This window comes from Peromyscus maniculatus, chromosome 9, assembly GCF_049852395.1.
Source record: "Peromyscus maniculatus bairdii isolate BWxNUB_F1_BW_parent chromosome 9, HU_Pman_BW_mat_3.1, whole genome shotgun sequence".
NCBI lineage: Eukaryota > Metazoa > Chordata > Mammalia > Rodentia > Cricetidae > Peromyscus > Peromyscus maniculatus.
Window position 1 is genome coordinate 38041090 of NC_134860.1, and position 12457 is coordinate 38053546.

General features: G+C 44.4%; 1 protein-coding gene across 6 annotated transcripts in view; it reads right to left on the reverse strand.

The window, feature by feature from the left end:
* Positions 1–12457, reverse strand: part of Lrmda (leucine rich melanocyte differentiation associated) — a 1030542-nt gene that overhangs the window by 498885 nt on the left and 519200 nt on the right. The gene's annotated exons all lie outside the window — the stretch shown is intronic.

Genomic DNA, 12457 nt, shown 5'->3' on the forward strand with positions numbered 1-12457 from the left:
TATGCTGCTCATGTTCAGCTCATACTTAGCCAGAGATGCACGGGGTCCCTGGATGACAGCAGGCTGACCTGCGTGACAGACCATTATAGCTGGAATAATAATAATAAAAAAATCTATCAACTCCATGAGGCCCAACCAAACCTTGCCCACTATAATTCATTGTTCCCATTCCTTACGGGGCCTTTTGTTCCCTTCCCAACTGAAAGGCCTGTGGTAAGTGATTCATACTCTCAACAATACTGACTGAGTGTATACTATGGGCCAGACAGGGGGCTGGAGGAAAAGCAACACAGACCCTGAGTGATCACTCAGCAGGATGCGGTGCCCCTTCCATCACATCTGTGGTCCGTTTTTGTCAGGACTCTAAGATGGAGCAATTTAAAAAACTTACACAATGACCTAGGAGATGTCCTAAGACTTGCCCATGGACTGCTGAGGTATTTCCTGCCTTTAATCTCCATCACTAATTATTCCTTTCAGTGAAAGACCTCAAGTTCGAGGCTGAGCTGATAATGGAGAAGCTATGCACAGGGGTTATCACAGAAATCTCAATACCTTCTGCTCAACTGTGCTGTAAGCCTTAAACTGCTCTTAATAAATTCTACTATAAACAGGAAAGAAGGAAGAGGAGGGAGGGAAGGAGGGAGGGAGGGAGGGAGGGAGGGAGGGAGGGAGGGAGGGAGGGAGGGAGTCTTAATAAGTAAACAAAACTTCAAGTAAACCAGCACATTCTAAGGTGAATAACCTAGAGGGATGTAAGCTATGGGTCCATTAATGCCCATTTCCATGTCTTGGTTCAGCAGACTAGAAGGCGTCACCCGCTGTGTTCTGCACGCAGAGGCTGGACAGGTCAGTGTGACAGCAGGAAGGAGCTCGGGAAATGACTGGCACATTCGTGGTAGTTGGGAACTGGGGTGTGGGAGAGAACAAGGGCAGAGATGGAAATGAGAGGAGACAAGGAGACAATGGAAGCCTAGACATCCAAATGGGGTGGGGGGGGGATGAAGCAAAGAAGAAGCTCCAAATGGAGATGGAGGGACACTGGATGCTGACCATTACCTTAACCTATCCCTGACTGAGGTCCTGCATCAGCATGACAGGAAAAGTCAGCTGACAGTGTTTAGAGAATTAACTCCGATGCAGTCCCAGCAAATCCCATCGTACCCGGCAAAAAGTAACTGCTCAGGAAACGACTATCAAGATTACTGTCCTACAGGAAATCACTTGAAGTGAGAAAGCATTGCTTTTAACTCTTAATAAAAGTATTTTTTATTGTTGAGGCTAAGACTGGTCCTAGTCCACTGCCAACCTCGTTCCTCTAAGCCAATGTCTCCCAGATTTGCATCATATGCATACTATCCTCATGATTTTTGTTTTCCCTAAAGTCCATCTCTTATACTTCTTAACAATGCATGGTAACAGTGTAAACCATAATCACAACAGCAGCCATGACAATGACCAAAATTCACAGATCATTGACCCCACTGACTGTAATCTAAGAGCTCAGCAAGGACCCGACTTTCATCTTTACAACTCTGATGTCATTTTACAGGCTGAAAAGAAAAGGCATAGATGGGTAGAAACATAGCTCCATCTGTGGAGTGCCTGCCTGGCATTTGGAAAGCTCTGGGTTTGATCCACAATACTGCACAAATGGGCATCAATAATCTCAGTACTCAGGGGGTAGAGAACAGATTCAAGGTCATCCTCAGCCACAAAGAGTTTGAGGCTAGCCTATGCTACACACTCTATGTCATATATACATATATGGGGCAAGATTATTTAATCAGTTGACAGAGATTCACACTCACACATTCTGATCACAGAGGCCACCCTATGTCACTGCTCATAATTCCTCTCTCATTTCAAGAAGCCTGTGTTTATTTAACATTTTAATTGATTATCTAAAATAGAGACTTAAATGTAAAATTTTACAATGTCTTAATTCCTCTCTTCAGAGCTCAGGGAACCCCACAGAAGAGGAGGTAGAGAAATTGCAAGAGCCAGAGGGGCTGGGGGACACCAAGAAAGCAAGACCTCTAAATTAACATGAACAAAGTCCATATGAACTCACAGAGACTGAAGCAGCATGCGCAGGGCCTGCACTGGTCTGCACCAGGTCCTCTGTACATATTATGGCTTCGAACTTAGTATTTCTATGGGACTCCTCAGTGTGTGAACCAATGGGTCTCTGATTCTTGTGCCTTCTCATAGGCTCTTTTCATTCTGTTCATTTGCCTTGCCCAACTTTGAGGTGATAGTTTTTGTTTTATCTTTTTATATTTAATTTTGTTATTAAAAAAAAAAATGAATGAATGAATGAAAACCTAGCCATCAGGGCAATGACTGAACTGAACACTTAGATTTTCTGGGAGAAGAAAGTCAGTTTTCTCCACCTGAGTGACACTGGGTGTATCAGCCACTCCAGGACAGGCCTGGTGGTCAGGAGTAGGTGACCAATATATAAATTGAACTCTACAGGTTTTTTGTGTATGTTTTATTTGGTTTCCATTTAGTGTTTTTCTTTTCTTTTTCTTCTTAGATATGGTTTTATTTTGTTTTCTTGGTTATGGGGAGGTTTTGTTGCTGTATTGGGTTTGTGTTTCTTTCTTGAGAAAGAACTTGAAGTTGGGTGGATGCGGGGGAGAGGATCTGGAGGGACTTGGGAGAGGGGAAGAATATGATCAAAATATATTTGAATTTGAAAATTGTTTTAAATAATGAAAATGAAAATGCAAGAAAATTATGATGCCATTTAATCGTTGGTCTATCATACCAATTATTATTTAGTGTATACAAAAAGTAACTATTAGAATCTTTAAAAATATTTCCTTGTGTTTCCTATTATCACCAATGAAACAAAGTTGGCGGGGGGAGAGTACTATTTTATGCATATAAGCATGCTTCTATTTCGAATATAAAGCCATGAGCGAATACTGACATTGGCTCACAGTACCTACTTCAGTGCACCGCTTCCCACTTCCTCTTTTCCAGCAAGAGCTGGAACTTCATTGGGCGTATAACTGCCAAGATGCACAACTGCATCTTCCATTCAGATGTGGCTCTTTGAGTAAGTTCTGGCCAATAAGATGCAAAGACTCTAATCGTGAAGGACAGGATGGACATGTCCTCAAAGGAGATTGAGCCTGCTCTTCCTTCCTTCCTCTTTGTTTCTAAGAATGAGAAAGAGACCACCAGGGCACCAACTACCATCTTGAATCATGAGAAAAACATTCAAAGAACATCAAATCAGAGCTACAAAGAGAGAAAATAGGATCCCTTGTGACACCATGAAACTTCAAGCCTGCATTACCCACCACCATATTTATTTTATTAGTAAGAGGAATAAATCCCTACAGTATAACAGTAGCATTGACTTCAGATTTCTATTGTTATTGTTGCTGAATGCAGTCAAATCTCATTTCTAAACTGTATATTACTGGTTCCAAACTCCAGAACCTTTCCCTTCTCCAGGATGGGAGGTGTCAACAGAAAATCCTCACTCAGAACATGTTTCCCCCCAAGAGAAGCTCAGTAGCCTAGGCAAGTCCTGGGGTAAGAAGAGTTGGTATTTATGAACACTCCACTCCAGTTGCTTTATGTTCCACATTCTCCTCAATCCTCCCAATACATCTACTTGGCAGGGACCATACAACCCCATTCATCAGGAACACAAGTGCCATATCTAATGGCAGTGCCCAAACTCAAATCCATTGAGAAGGTCCCAAAGGCCAGTTCTAAACCCAAGAGCCCTCTCCTTGGAATCAAATAAACATCAGATTGGCTTGCTTATCACAGAACCCTGGACAGATTGGAGTATCTGTGGACATCACCCTGGAGTTCCAAGAAATTCTTTCTGTCATTGTTATGAGCACTACATCTAAAACAAAATCTAATGAAAATTGGATGCTTAAGAACAAGCATCTGTCTATTCTTTCATCGTACAGGTTAACAGTATTCTAAAGATATCTACAAAGAATCGCCTGAAAATGTTTGTTCCTGATCATCAGGAACTCCACTGGCAATCCCAAATGCTCTGGACAGAGAGGGATGTTTACCCCTTACCCCCAGCCACCACAGAGTTAAGTTCTATTTCCCAGGCCTGGCATGTGCTCAGTCAAAAACCTGGCTGAGTGCCTGTTGTTTACTGAAGCTGAGGAAGGCGCATCTGCAATGTTACGAAAAGCATATTGCAAAAGGCAACACATGCAAATTAAACCTCTTGAGCTATGAGTAAATTGCTGGGAAAATTTATAACTCATTTAATAAAACTTGAAGTAAATACATAGCCTGGCTCCCAGGGAAAACAAAATATTCCCCACAATCCTCTTCTCTTAAGAAAAAAGAAAAAGAAAGAAAAGAAAGGAAAAATTGAAAAGGACAATGGAGCCAGAGGCTCTATCAAGTGTGAAAAATAATGGCAGCTGTGATGGTCACTGAAATCCATGTGGGCTTGTGAGACATTTAATACACACACACACACACACACACACACACACACACACACACACACACACAGGATAGTGTCACACCCCCTACTCTCAAAGAGAAGCAGGTAGTAATGTCTAGGTGTAACCCTTTTGTACAGTAACCCCTGACTCTGTCCTCCCAATGAAGCCCTTTGGGACATATTCTATTCATTAATTCATCTACCACACAAGTATTCACAAGGCCCTGGAAATATGGAGATTCAAACCATGTTCTCTGAGCCCTATGGCCTGGCTTTTAATCCAAACTTTGTCACTTACTAATTGTATGGCCTTGGGCTGCTGTATAAACGTTCTAGGCTTCCAACTTCCCATCTATAAACCAGAAATAACAAGATCCACGGCCTTTGTGAAAACCAAATGGGCTAATATGTGTGAATTAATTCCAACAATGCCTAGGAAATGGTAATCTTAAGAAAGATGAACTGCCTATTATTATTACTTACCATTATGATACAGCCCTTCTGCTAGCTGGACTATGTACAGGATTAAACATGCCAGATGAAGGCCTTTGCTCATGGAATTTATATTCTACTACGGATAGACAGCACATATAAAAATACATGAATAAGCAACACTTTTAATGACAGCAACAGGTACTCTTCCAAGAAAAAAAATTAAATACTATGGAATTGAGTGGTAGCCACTTAGAGGTGGGAACTCAATTTAGAGTCAGTTCACAGTTAGATGTCTCTTTGAAGAGACATCTGACCTGAGACCAACTTAACTAAGAATGCTTTACACAAAGGGTCTGTTTCATTAAATATCTTCCCGTGTTTGTTTTCTTTGAGTCCTCACCCAAAGCCAAGAAGCACATAATGGGGAGAGGAAACAGATGAGCTTCAAGCCTGCTACATAGCCAAAGATGGCCCAGAACTGCTGATTCTCCTGCTTCTACCTCTCAGGTGCTGGAATTACAGGTGTGTCCCACATGCTTAGTCCATGTGTGCAGTGACACAGTGCTAGGGAGGTGTGTCCCACATGCTTAGTCCATGTGTGCAGTGATGCTGTGGTAGGGAGGTGTGTCCCACATGCTTAGTTCATGTGTGCAGTGGTGCAGTCCTAGGGAGGTGTGTCCCACATGCTTAGTCCATGTGTGCAGTGATGTAGTGGTAGGGAGGTGTGTCCCGCATGCTTAGTCCATGTGTGCAGTGACACAGTGCTAGGAAGGTGTGTCCCACATGCTTAGTTCATGTGTGCAGTGGTGCAGTGGTAGGGATTGGAACTGGGACTTCAGAAGCAATATTAACTGGTCTCCTTGAGTTGTGAGAATCCAAGAATTCATCGATGGGAAGCTCTGTGTAAAGGCTATAAAAGTGTCAGCTACAAATCCGACACTCAGCCATGGCAAGCCTAGGAGTCAGATGTTGCTGGAGTCCTATTTTACAGACCAAGGAAGAGCAATGCACATGGGGCGAGAGTGGGGGCGAGAGTGGTTTAGAGCACTTGCTCCACAATTATGAGGACTGGGGTTTGGATCCCAGTCCACATTTAACAAGCTGGGTGTATCTGGAACACCTGTAACCCTAACTCCATGAAGATAGAGAGAGGAGGATCACTGGGGCTCTCCGATGTCCAGCCTAGCAGAAATAAGAGTTACACATTCAAGAAAGGCTTGGCCTCCCAGAAATAGGTGGAAAGTGATGGAAGGGAAACCTGGCACCCTCTTCTGGTCTCTGTACATGTGCACAAGCACATACCTGCCCACATATACTGGGCACATATACTCATATAGACACACACACACACACACACACACACACACACACACACACACACAAGTAAATAACTCTTCAAATAAAAGAGAGAGATACACAGAGGTTCAGCAAGCTCCCCAAAGACCATACACTTATTAAAAGGTAAAGGCAGAATTGACACTCAAGTATCTACCGCTAAAAGCCAATGCTTCATCTGCATCTGGAAGGCTCAATGTCAAACACCACACTCTTCCAGGCTGCCACATCCTCTGAACGCTCTAACCCTGATGCGCTGGGAGTCCCAGGCAGAGGCACATCTGACTAAACATATTATCAACCTCTCTCCATGGAAGCCCCAGGGAACATTTAGGTAAAACCCACTGTAAATGAGGAAGACGCACTATGCTGCCTTCACAACAACTCAATCAAAGATGGGAGGCAGAAACCATGGACAACAGGAGAGTACAGATACATGAAATTGTAAAACTGGCCTCTTGAAAAATTAAGAATCTGGCCCGGCGGTGGTGGCGCACATCTTTAATCCCAGCACTTGGGAGGCAGAGGCTGGCGGATCTTTGTGAGTTCGAGGCCAGCCTGGTCTACAGAGCGAGATCCAGGAAAGGCACAAAGCTACACAGAGAAACCCTGTCTTGAAAAACCAAAAAAAGGCCGGGCGTTGGTGGCGCACGCCTTTAATCCCAGCACTCGGGAGGCAGAGCCAGGCGGATCTCTGTGAGTTCGAGGCCAGCCTGGGCTACCAAGTGAGCTCCAGGAAAGGCGCAAAGCTACACAGAGAAACCCTGTCTCGAAAAACCAAAAAAAAAAAAAAAAAAAAAAAAAAAAAAAAAAAAAAAGAAAAGAAAAAGAAAAATTAAGAATCTGTTATTCAAGTTCTGCTGATATCCAGGAATCCTGAGACTGCACAATCCATTATTAAGTCAGAGCAGGGCAGCTCAGAACCAAGAGGTAAGCTGGGACACACATGGAGCACACAGAGCCCTGCATTTGGAATCCCCGACGTAGATAGTCTGACTTGGGTTTGCTTGCAACTACAGAAACCAGAGGGCTCTGCCATTTGGGGGCAGGTAGACATTGTTCCCCACATCTTAAAACAGGAAGAAAAATGGTATCTATACAAGGGAACTAGCAAGTAAATGGATGTTGGGTTTAAAACACTCGACTCTGGGCCTAGAACCTAAGAACTCAGCCATGTTATTCCCATTGATGTCACTACTATAATTGTGTTACACGGTTTCATGGGACAGAGTTAATCCCAATAAGAGTATTCATCCCCGACTCCCCGAGTAGCACATAGGCCAGAGGAATTCAACATCACCCCCAAACTGTAATTTCTGGAAAGCATGCCAGAGGAAGCCCCAGTCCTCGTGTGCCTTTATTGCGTGGGCTGCAGATGGCGGCCCAGGAGATGAGATCCGGGCACAGGGGAAACTTCTGAAAGTCATGACAGCTTCTCCAAGAATAAAGGCAGGAGATGACGGCTTCTGACGGGCTGCTCCGGGCCCCTCTCCGATCTCTTATGTATTTGGACATCACTCAGGCCCATCAGATCCCCAGTCTGCTGTCTGCTGACTGACAACAGAAAGGGAAATTTAGAGGTGTGAGTGAAGTGACAGAGCTGTCAGGGCTGCTTCTTTTCTTAAAGAAAGGAAAGATAACAGTGGAAAAAAAATCCCCAGACAGCTCAATACCATGTCACAGTTGCTGGGACAGGTCTGTATTTTGTTTTTTGTTTTTTGTTTTTTTAAAGAAAAAAGAGAAAGAAAGAAAAGCTGTGGGTGAAATTAAGCAATGAGAAGGAGAAAATAGTCTCTCCCAATATTAATACCAGTCCTTCACAGAAGTCCTTCACCAGTCCCTCACTGGGTCACAGGTCCTATCTTTTGGACCCAACAGAGGAAAATGTCAGCGGGATGGGATGGTTTCATTTAGGGAAAGGAAACGTTCCTGCATAGTTAAAAATATCTGCTGAAAAACACAACAAAAAAGGGAGGGGGAACTGGAGAGATGAGAGTCACTCACTCAGTAGAGGGCTTCCCTCGCAAGCATGAAGACCCAAGTTCAGACCTCTAGAGCCTAAGTAAGGAAACAGGATGTGGCAGTGCCTGCCTGCAACCCCGGCACCAGGGAGAGAGGCAGGAGGATCCCGGGAGCCTGCCTGCCAGCCCACCAGTCTGGGAGAAGCAGTGAGCTCCGGATTCTGTGAGCGACCATCTCATAAATCAATAAATAAATGAAAATGAAAATAACATGGAGGGCAACAGAAGACACCTAATGTTGACCTCTGACTTCCGTAAGCATGTACACTAACAAAACAAAAAACCCCAAACCATCACATTCTAAAAACCAGACTCTGAAGTTCCCCTCTTTTTTTTTTTTTTTTTTTTTGGATTGCTTATAGCCTCGGATTCTGGTTCTTTGGTGGACTTGTGGCCAACCAATACCATCTTGGACACAGTGACTGGCTGAGCTACTGGTTGAGCCAAATATTGGTCAAACATTCAGAAAACAGCTGGGCGGCACATCTAAGGGCCAGTGTGGCAGCTCTGCCCCTACCAGCCCACACCTCCTCTTGCCCTGGTCCCCTACAGAACTGGGCCTCTTTCTTTAACACTGAAAATATGGGAAAGCAAACATTTGCGAAGTTCTCTGGAAACCAAACCCATCTCCAGGCTGAAATGCTCAGGGGAATGGGACTTGAACAACAGGGCAGCCCTGGTAAGCCCTCCCTTTAACTACAGGACGGTCCTTGGCCAAGAGGCTCACATTTCAAAGGCCCCCATTTGCTCTGTTTTCTGTGAGCCCTAACTTTACAATAGCCCTGAGAAGAAACAGATTCCCCATCTCACCCCCAGGTCAAGCACAACTCAGAAAGGAATGCCTTTATTAAGGTAATGCTTTAGAAAACCCAATAACTCTAAATAGCGACCCCCCCCAAAAAAACCAGATTCTACTAGATGAGAGGAAATTGCACTCTGAGTATTTTTCCAAGAGTCCAGGAGGGCTTGAGTAAGCCAGAATAAGAAACCTCATCTCTGCTTGTAAAACACACTCCAGGAGAACAGCAAGCCAGATTCAGATTGCTGATTGATGTAACACTTGGATTAGAAATACACACGGCATGAAACACAATTTCCAGAGAGGAAAAGGAAGCTCTTGATGATCCTGCTGAAAGAGTGGTCAAAACTTCACTCAAGCCTTCCACTTCAGCATTGGACTGTGGGAAACTTTTATTGGAACAACCCAACCGAATCCATTAGCTGTCCACTGGGGAGCATAGCATAAACTCCTAACACCTTGGCTAAGAGAAGGCCCCATAATCACCCTGATTTCCTGCTGGGTGGAGAGAGAAAGCAAGGCAGCAAGAATAAGAGAAAGAAAACAGAAAAAGGTCCTACCAGATGATTCTTCTCTCTTCGCTGTATCTCTCTGAATAGCAGTACTGGCCAAGGCAACTAGCGACAGAGACGTGCTCACAATGACAGGGAGTGTACTACTTCTGTGACTGAGTATGTAACAAAAGCAACTTAGAAGACTTGTCTACATTAGTTATGGTCTCAGAGCACCATGGTGAGGGAGAAATCAGCCGAGTGGTTCGGTTCATAAGTGTGGAAATGTATGGTAGAGGCTCCTCATATCCTGACGGACCAGAAAGCAGAGAGAAGGTGACAGGAAGGAGGGGCCAGATAGGACCTTCAAAGGTCCATCCTAGTGACCTACTTCCACCAGCTAAGCCTCACTTTCCCAAAGTTCCACAGTCTTCCAAAATAGTGCTACCAGCTGGGAACAAATGTTCAAAAGATGAGCTAATGGAGGACATATCAGATTACAACAACCACATGGAGGATGAAAAAGTCTGAGCCCCCCCTTTTTTTTAATACTTAGTGTCTATAACTTGGGGCATGTTGTCTTGTTCTTTGGGTCTTCACATCCTTAGCTTTTGACCTAGAACAGTCACCAATGTCACCAATCTAACACAGCCATGGTGGCCCTTGTGGCTACAATATGGTTTATCCTCTCTGGAACTCCTGCTGGCACGCAGTCACCACTGTGGAGGTGCTGGAAAGTGGGGCCTTTAAGAGGTGATTTTGTCGAAAGAGGCCTTTCTCCCAGGAGCAGGGTGGGAATTGTGAGAGGGGAGTGTCACGAGGTGGGTCCAGCCTCCTCTGCCCCCCTCTTTCTATGCATCTACTGCCATTCTGGTTCCTGCAACACGTGAAAGTTGTGAAGTCCTTACCAGAGCCTGGTGTCATGCTCTTGGACTGTCAGAACTGAGAGCCAAAAGTGACTCGGTTCCTTTCTAAGTTACCCAGTGCAATGCATTCTTCTTTTGCAACTGAAAACGGATCAAGGAAAAACTATTTTTGGATTTCTAAACTTTTAAACACAGAAGCCCTTGTTATTTCCTTACATAATGTACAAGTTACAACTCAAGGGTTTCTTCAGCTTCTCTCACCCAGAGCAGGGATGTGGGTGGACAGGGGCAAGGAGTCCAAAACATAGTCCTCTGGGCTGTCCTATTTCTGGCTCCTGCCTCAGTCATAGCCAACCCCTCACCCACACTCACCGAGTTCTCAACTCGGCTTTGTCCTGACCTTTGGGCCTAACCTTTAGTCTTCAGGACTGAATGGCAGAGGAAGAAAAAAGCTAAGTGATTGGAATGGTGTTCCATGAGCAAACATGATAAAATGTACAAGTTACCAAGCAGCATGAAGAACACCGGAAGTCAATGAAAATCTGAATGCTAAATGGGAACCTGTGAAGGTGGTTTTCAAATTTGGAGCTTCCCATGTTTTTTTGCTTCCCAAGTGAAATCCTTGGCAGAAGGCTGGTGGAATAACAAAATAAGGGGAGGGAAAACTGGGGCTGAGGTAGAGGCAAAGGGCATAGGGCTCCATGGGCTGAGGTAGGCAAGGGCGTAGGGCTCCATACCGGCCTCCCCTCCCCTACCAGCTGCCAGGAAGGAAAGATAAAAAACTCACAAATGTTTCATCTTTTTTCCTTGGGAGGAAACTGAGGCTCGGAGAAGCCTCAGGTCCTAAAGCTAGTTGCTGGGCATGGCAGAGGAATATTCTAGTTTCTGCTCCCTGGAGACTATGCTGCCCCTAGAGGGAAGGCAGAGGGATTGTGTTTGCTTTAAAAGTAGTTAGGAGATGCTAAAGGCTGGGGGTGGGGGTGGGGGTGGAGTGGGGTGGGGTGATATCAGAGACTACAAAAGAAGAAAGAATCTGTTTGCTGAGGTCATCAAGTGGCAAAGCTCAAACTGGCCACACAGTGAAAGCAGATTTTTGTCACCGACCTTGAATCTCCCCACCACATCACCTTCAAAGGAGCTCCACTTACAGCCAGACCTTCGAAAGTACAGTACATATCTCAAACACCCATCCAAGACCTCAGCCTTGGAGCAAGTTTCCAGTGTAGAGGAGGTGCCCTAGTCACAAAGCATCCCAGCTTACAAGTTCCATTTGGAAGGCATTGTTTTTCATTGTTGAATCCGGGAACTCATTTTTGAACTTTCTCAAGAAAGAACATTATCAATGGTGGTAGGTGTCTGAAGCTAGGCCAAGGAAGCCCTATTTGACACACAGTTTAAGATGCTAGTAGAAGAATCACCCTTCCTTCAGAAGGAGAAAATTAAAGCACCAGGCTGCTTCTGAAGGTGTAGAAACTGATGAAAGGTACCAACAGGGGAAAGTAAACATGGAAAAATTATCATAATAAGCGTGAGCTTGTGAAAAGAAACTGAAGCAAGCTAGAAACTTCCGCTCACACTGAGCTGAAACCCATTATATTGGGCACATAGACGTTGTGGGAGAATCATCACAGGCTGAAACCACCTCTGTGTATAGGAGTAAGGGGAACCCATTAAGAGGTAGCCTGGTGATTAAACACCTGCAGATTCTTTGAAATTGAAGAACACAGTATTAGAGAATTTGCATTTGTTTTAAAGTTATTGACACCCCTCTACTGAGAGAAAGCGAAGCTAATAGACTTTCCATAGACTAAGAGGAGCTAAGAGCCAAAGGATCACAGAATAAACCTCTAGTATCTTCATACTGTTTCTTCTTAAAGATATTAAATCAACACAGACAACCATGTGGGCAGGTATACAATTATCCTAAGAGGCAAGGAATAAAGCCCGAAGAGAACAAGGGTCTTCCTTATAACATCTAACTATGGCTGGCAATGTGTTCTAGGATTGCCACTGGTCTTCAAGATCCTGGGTTGATTACAACTATTACCCAAGATTGTGTT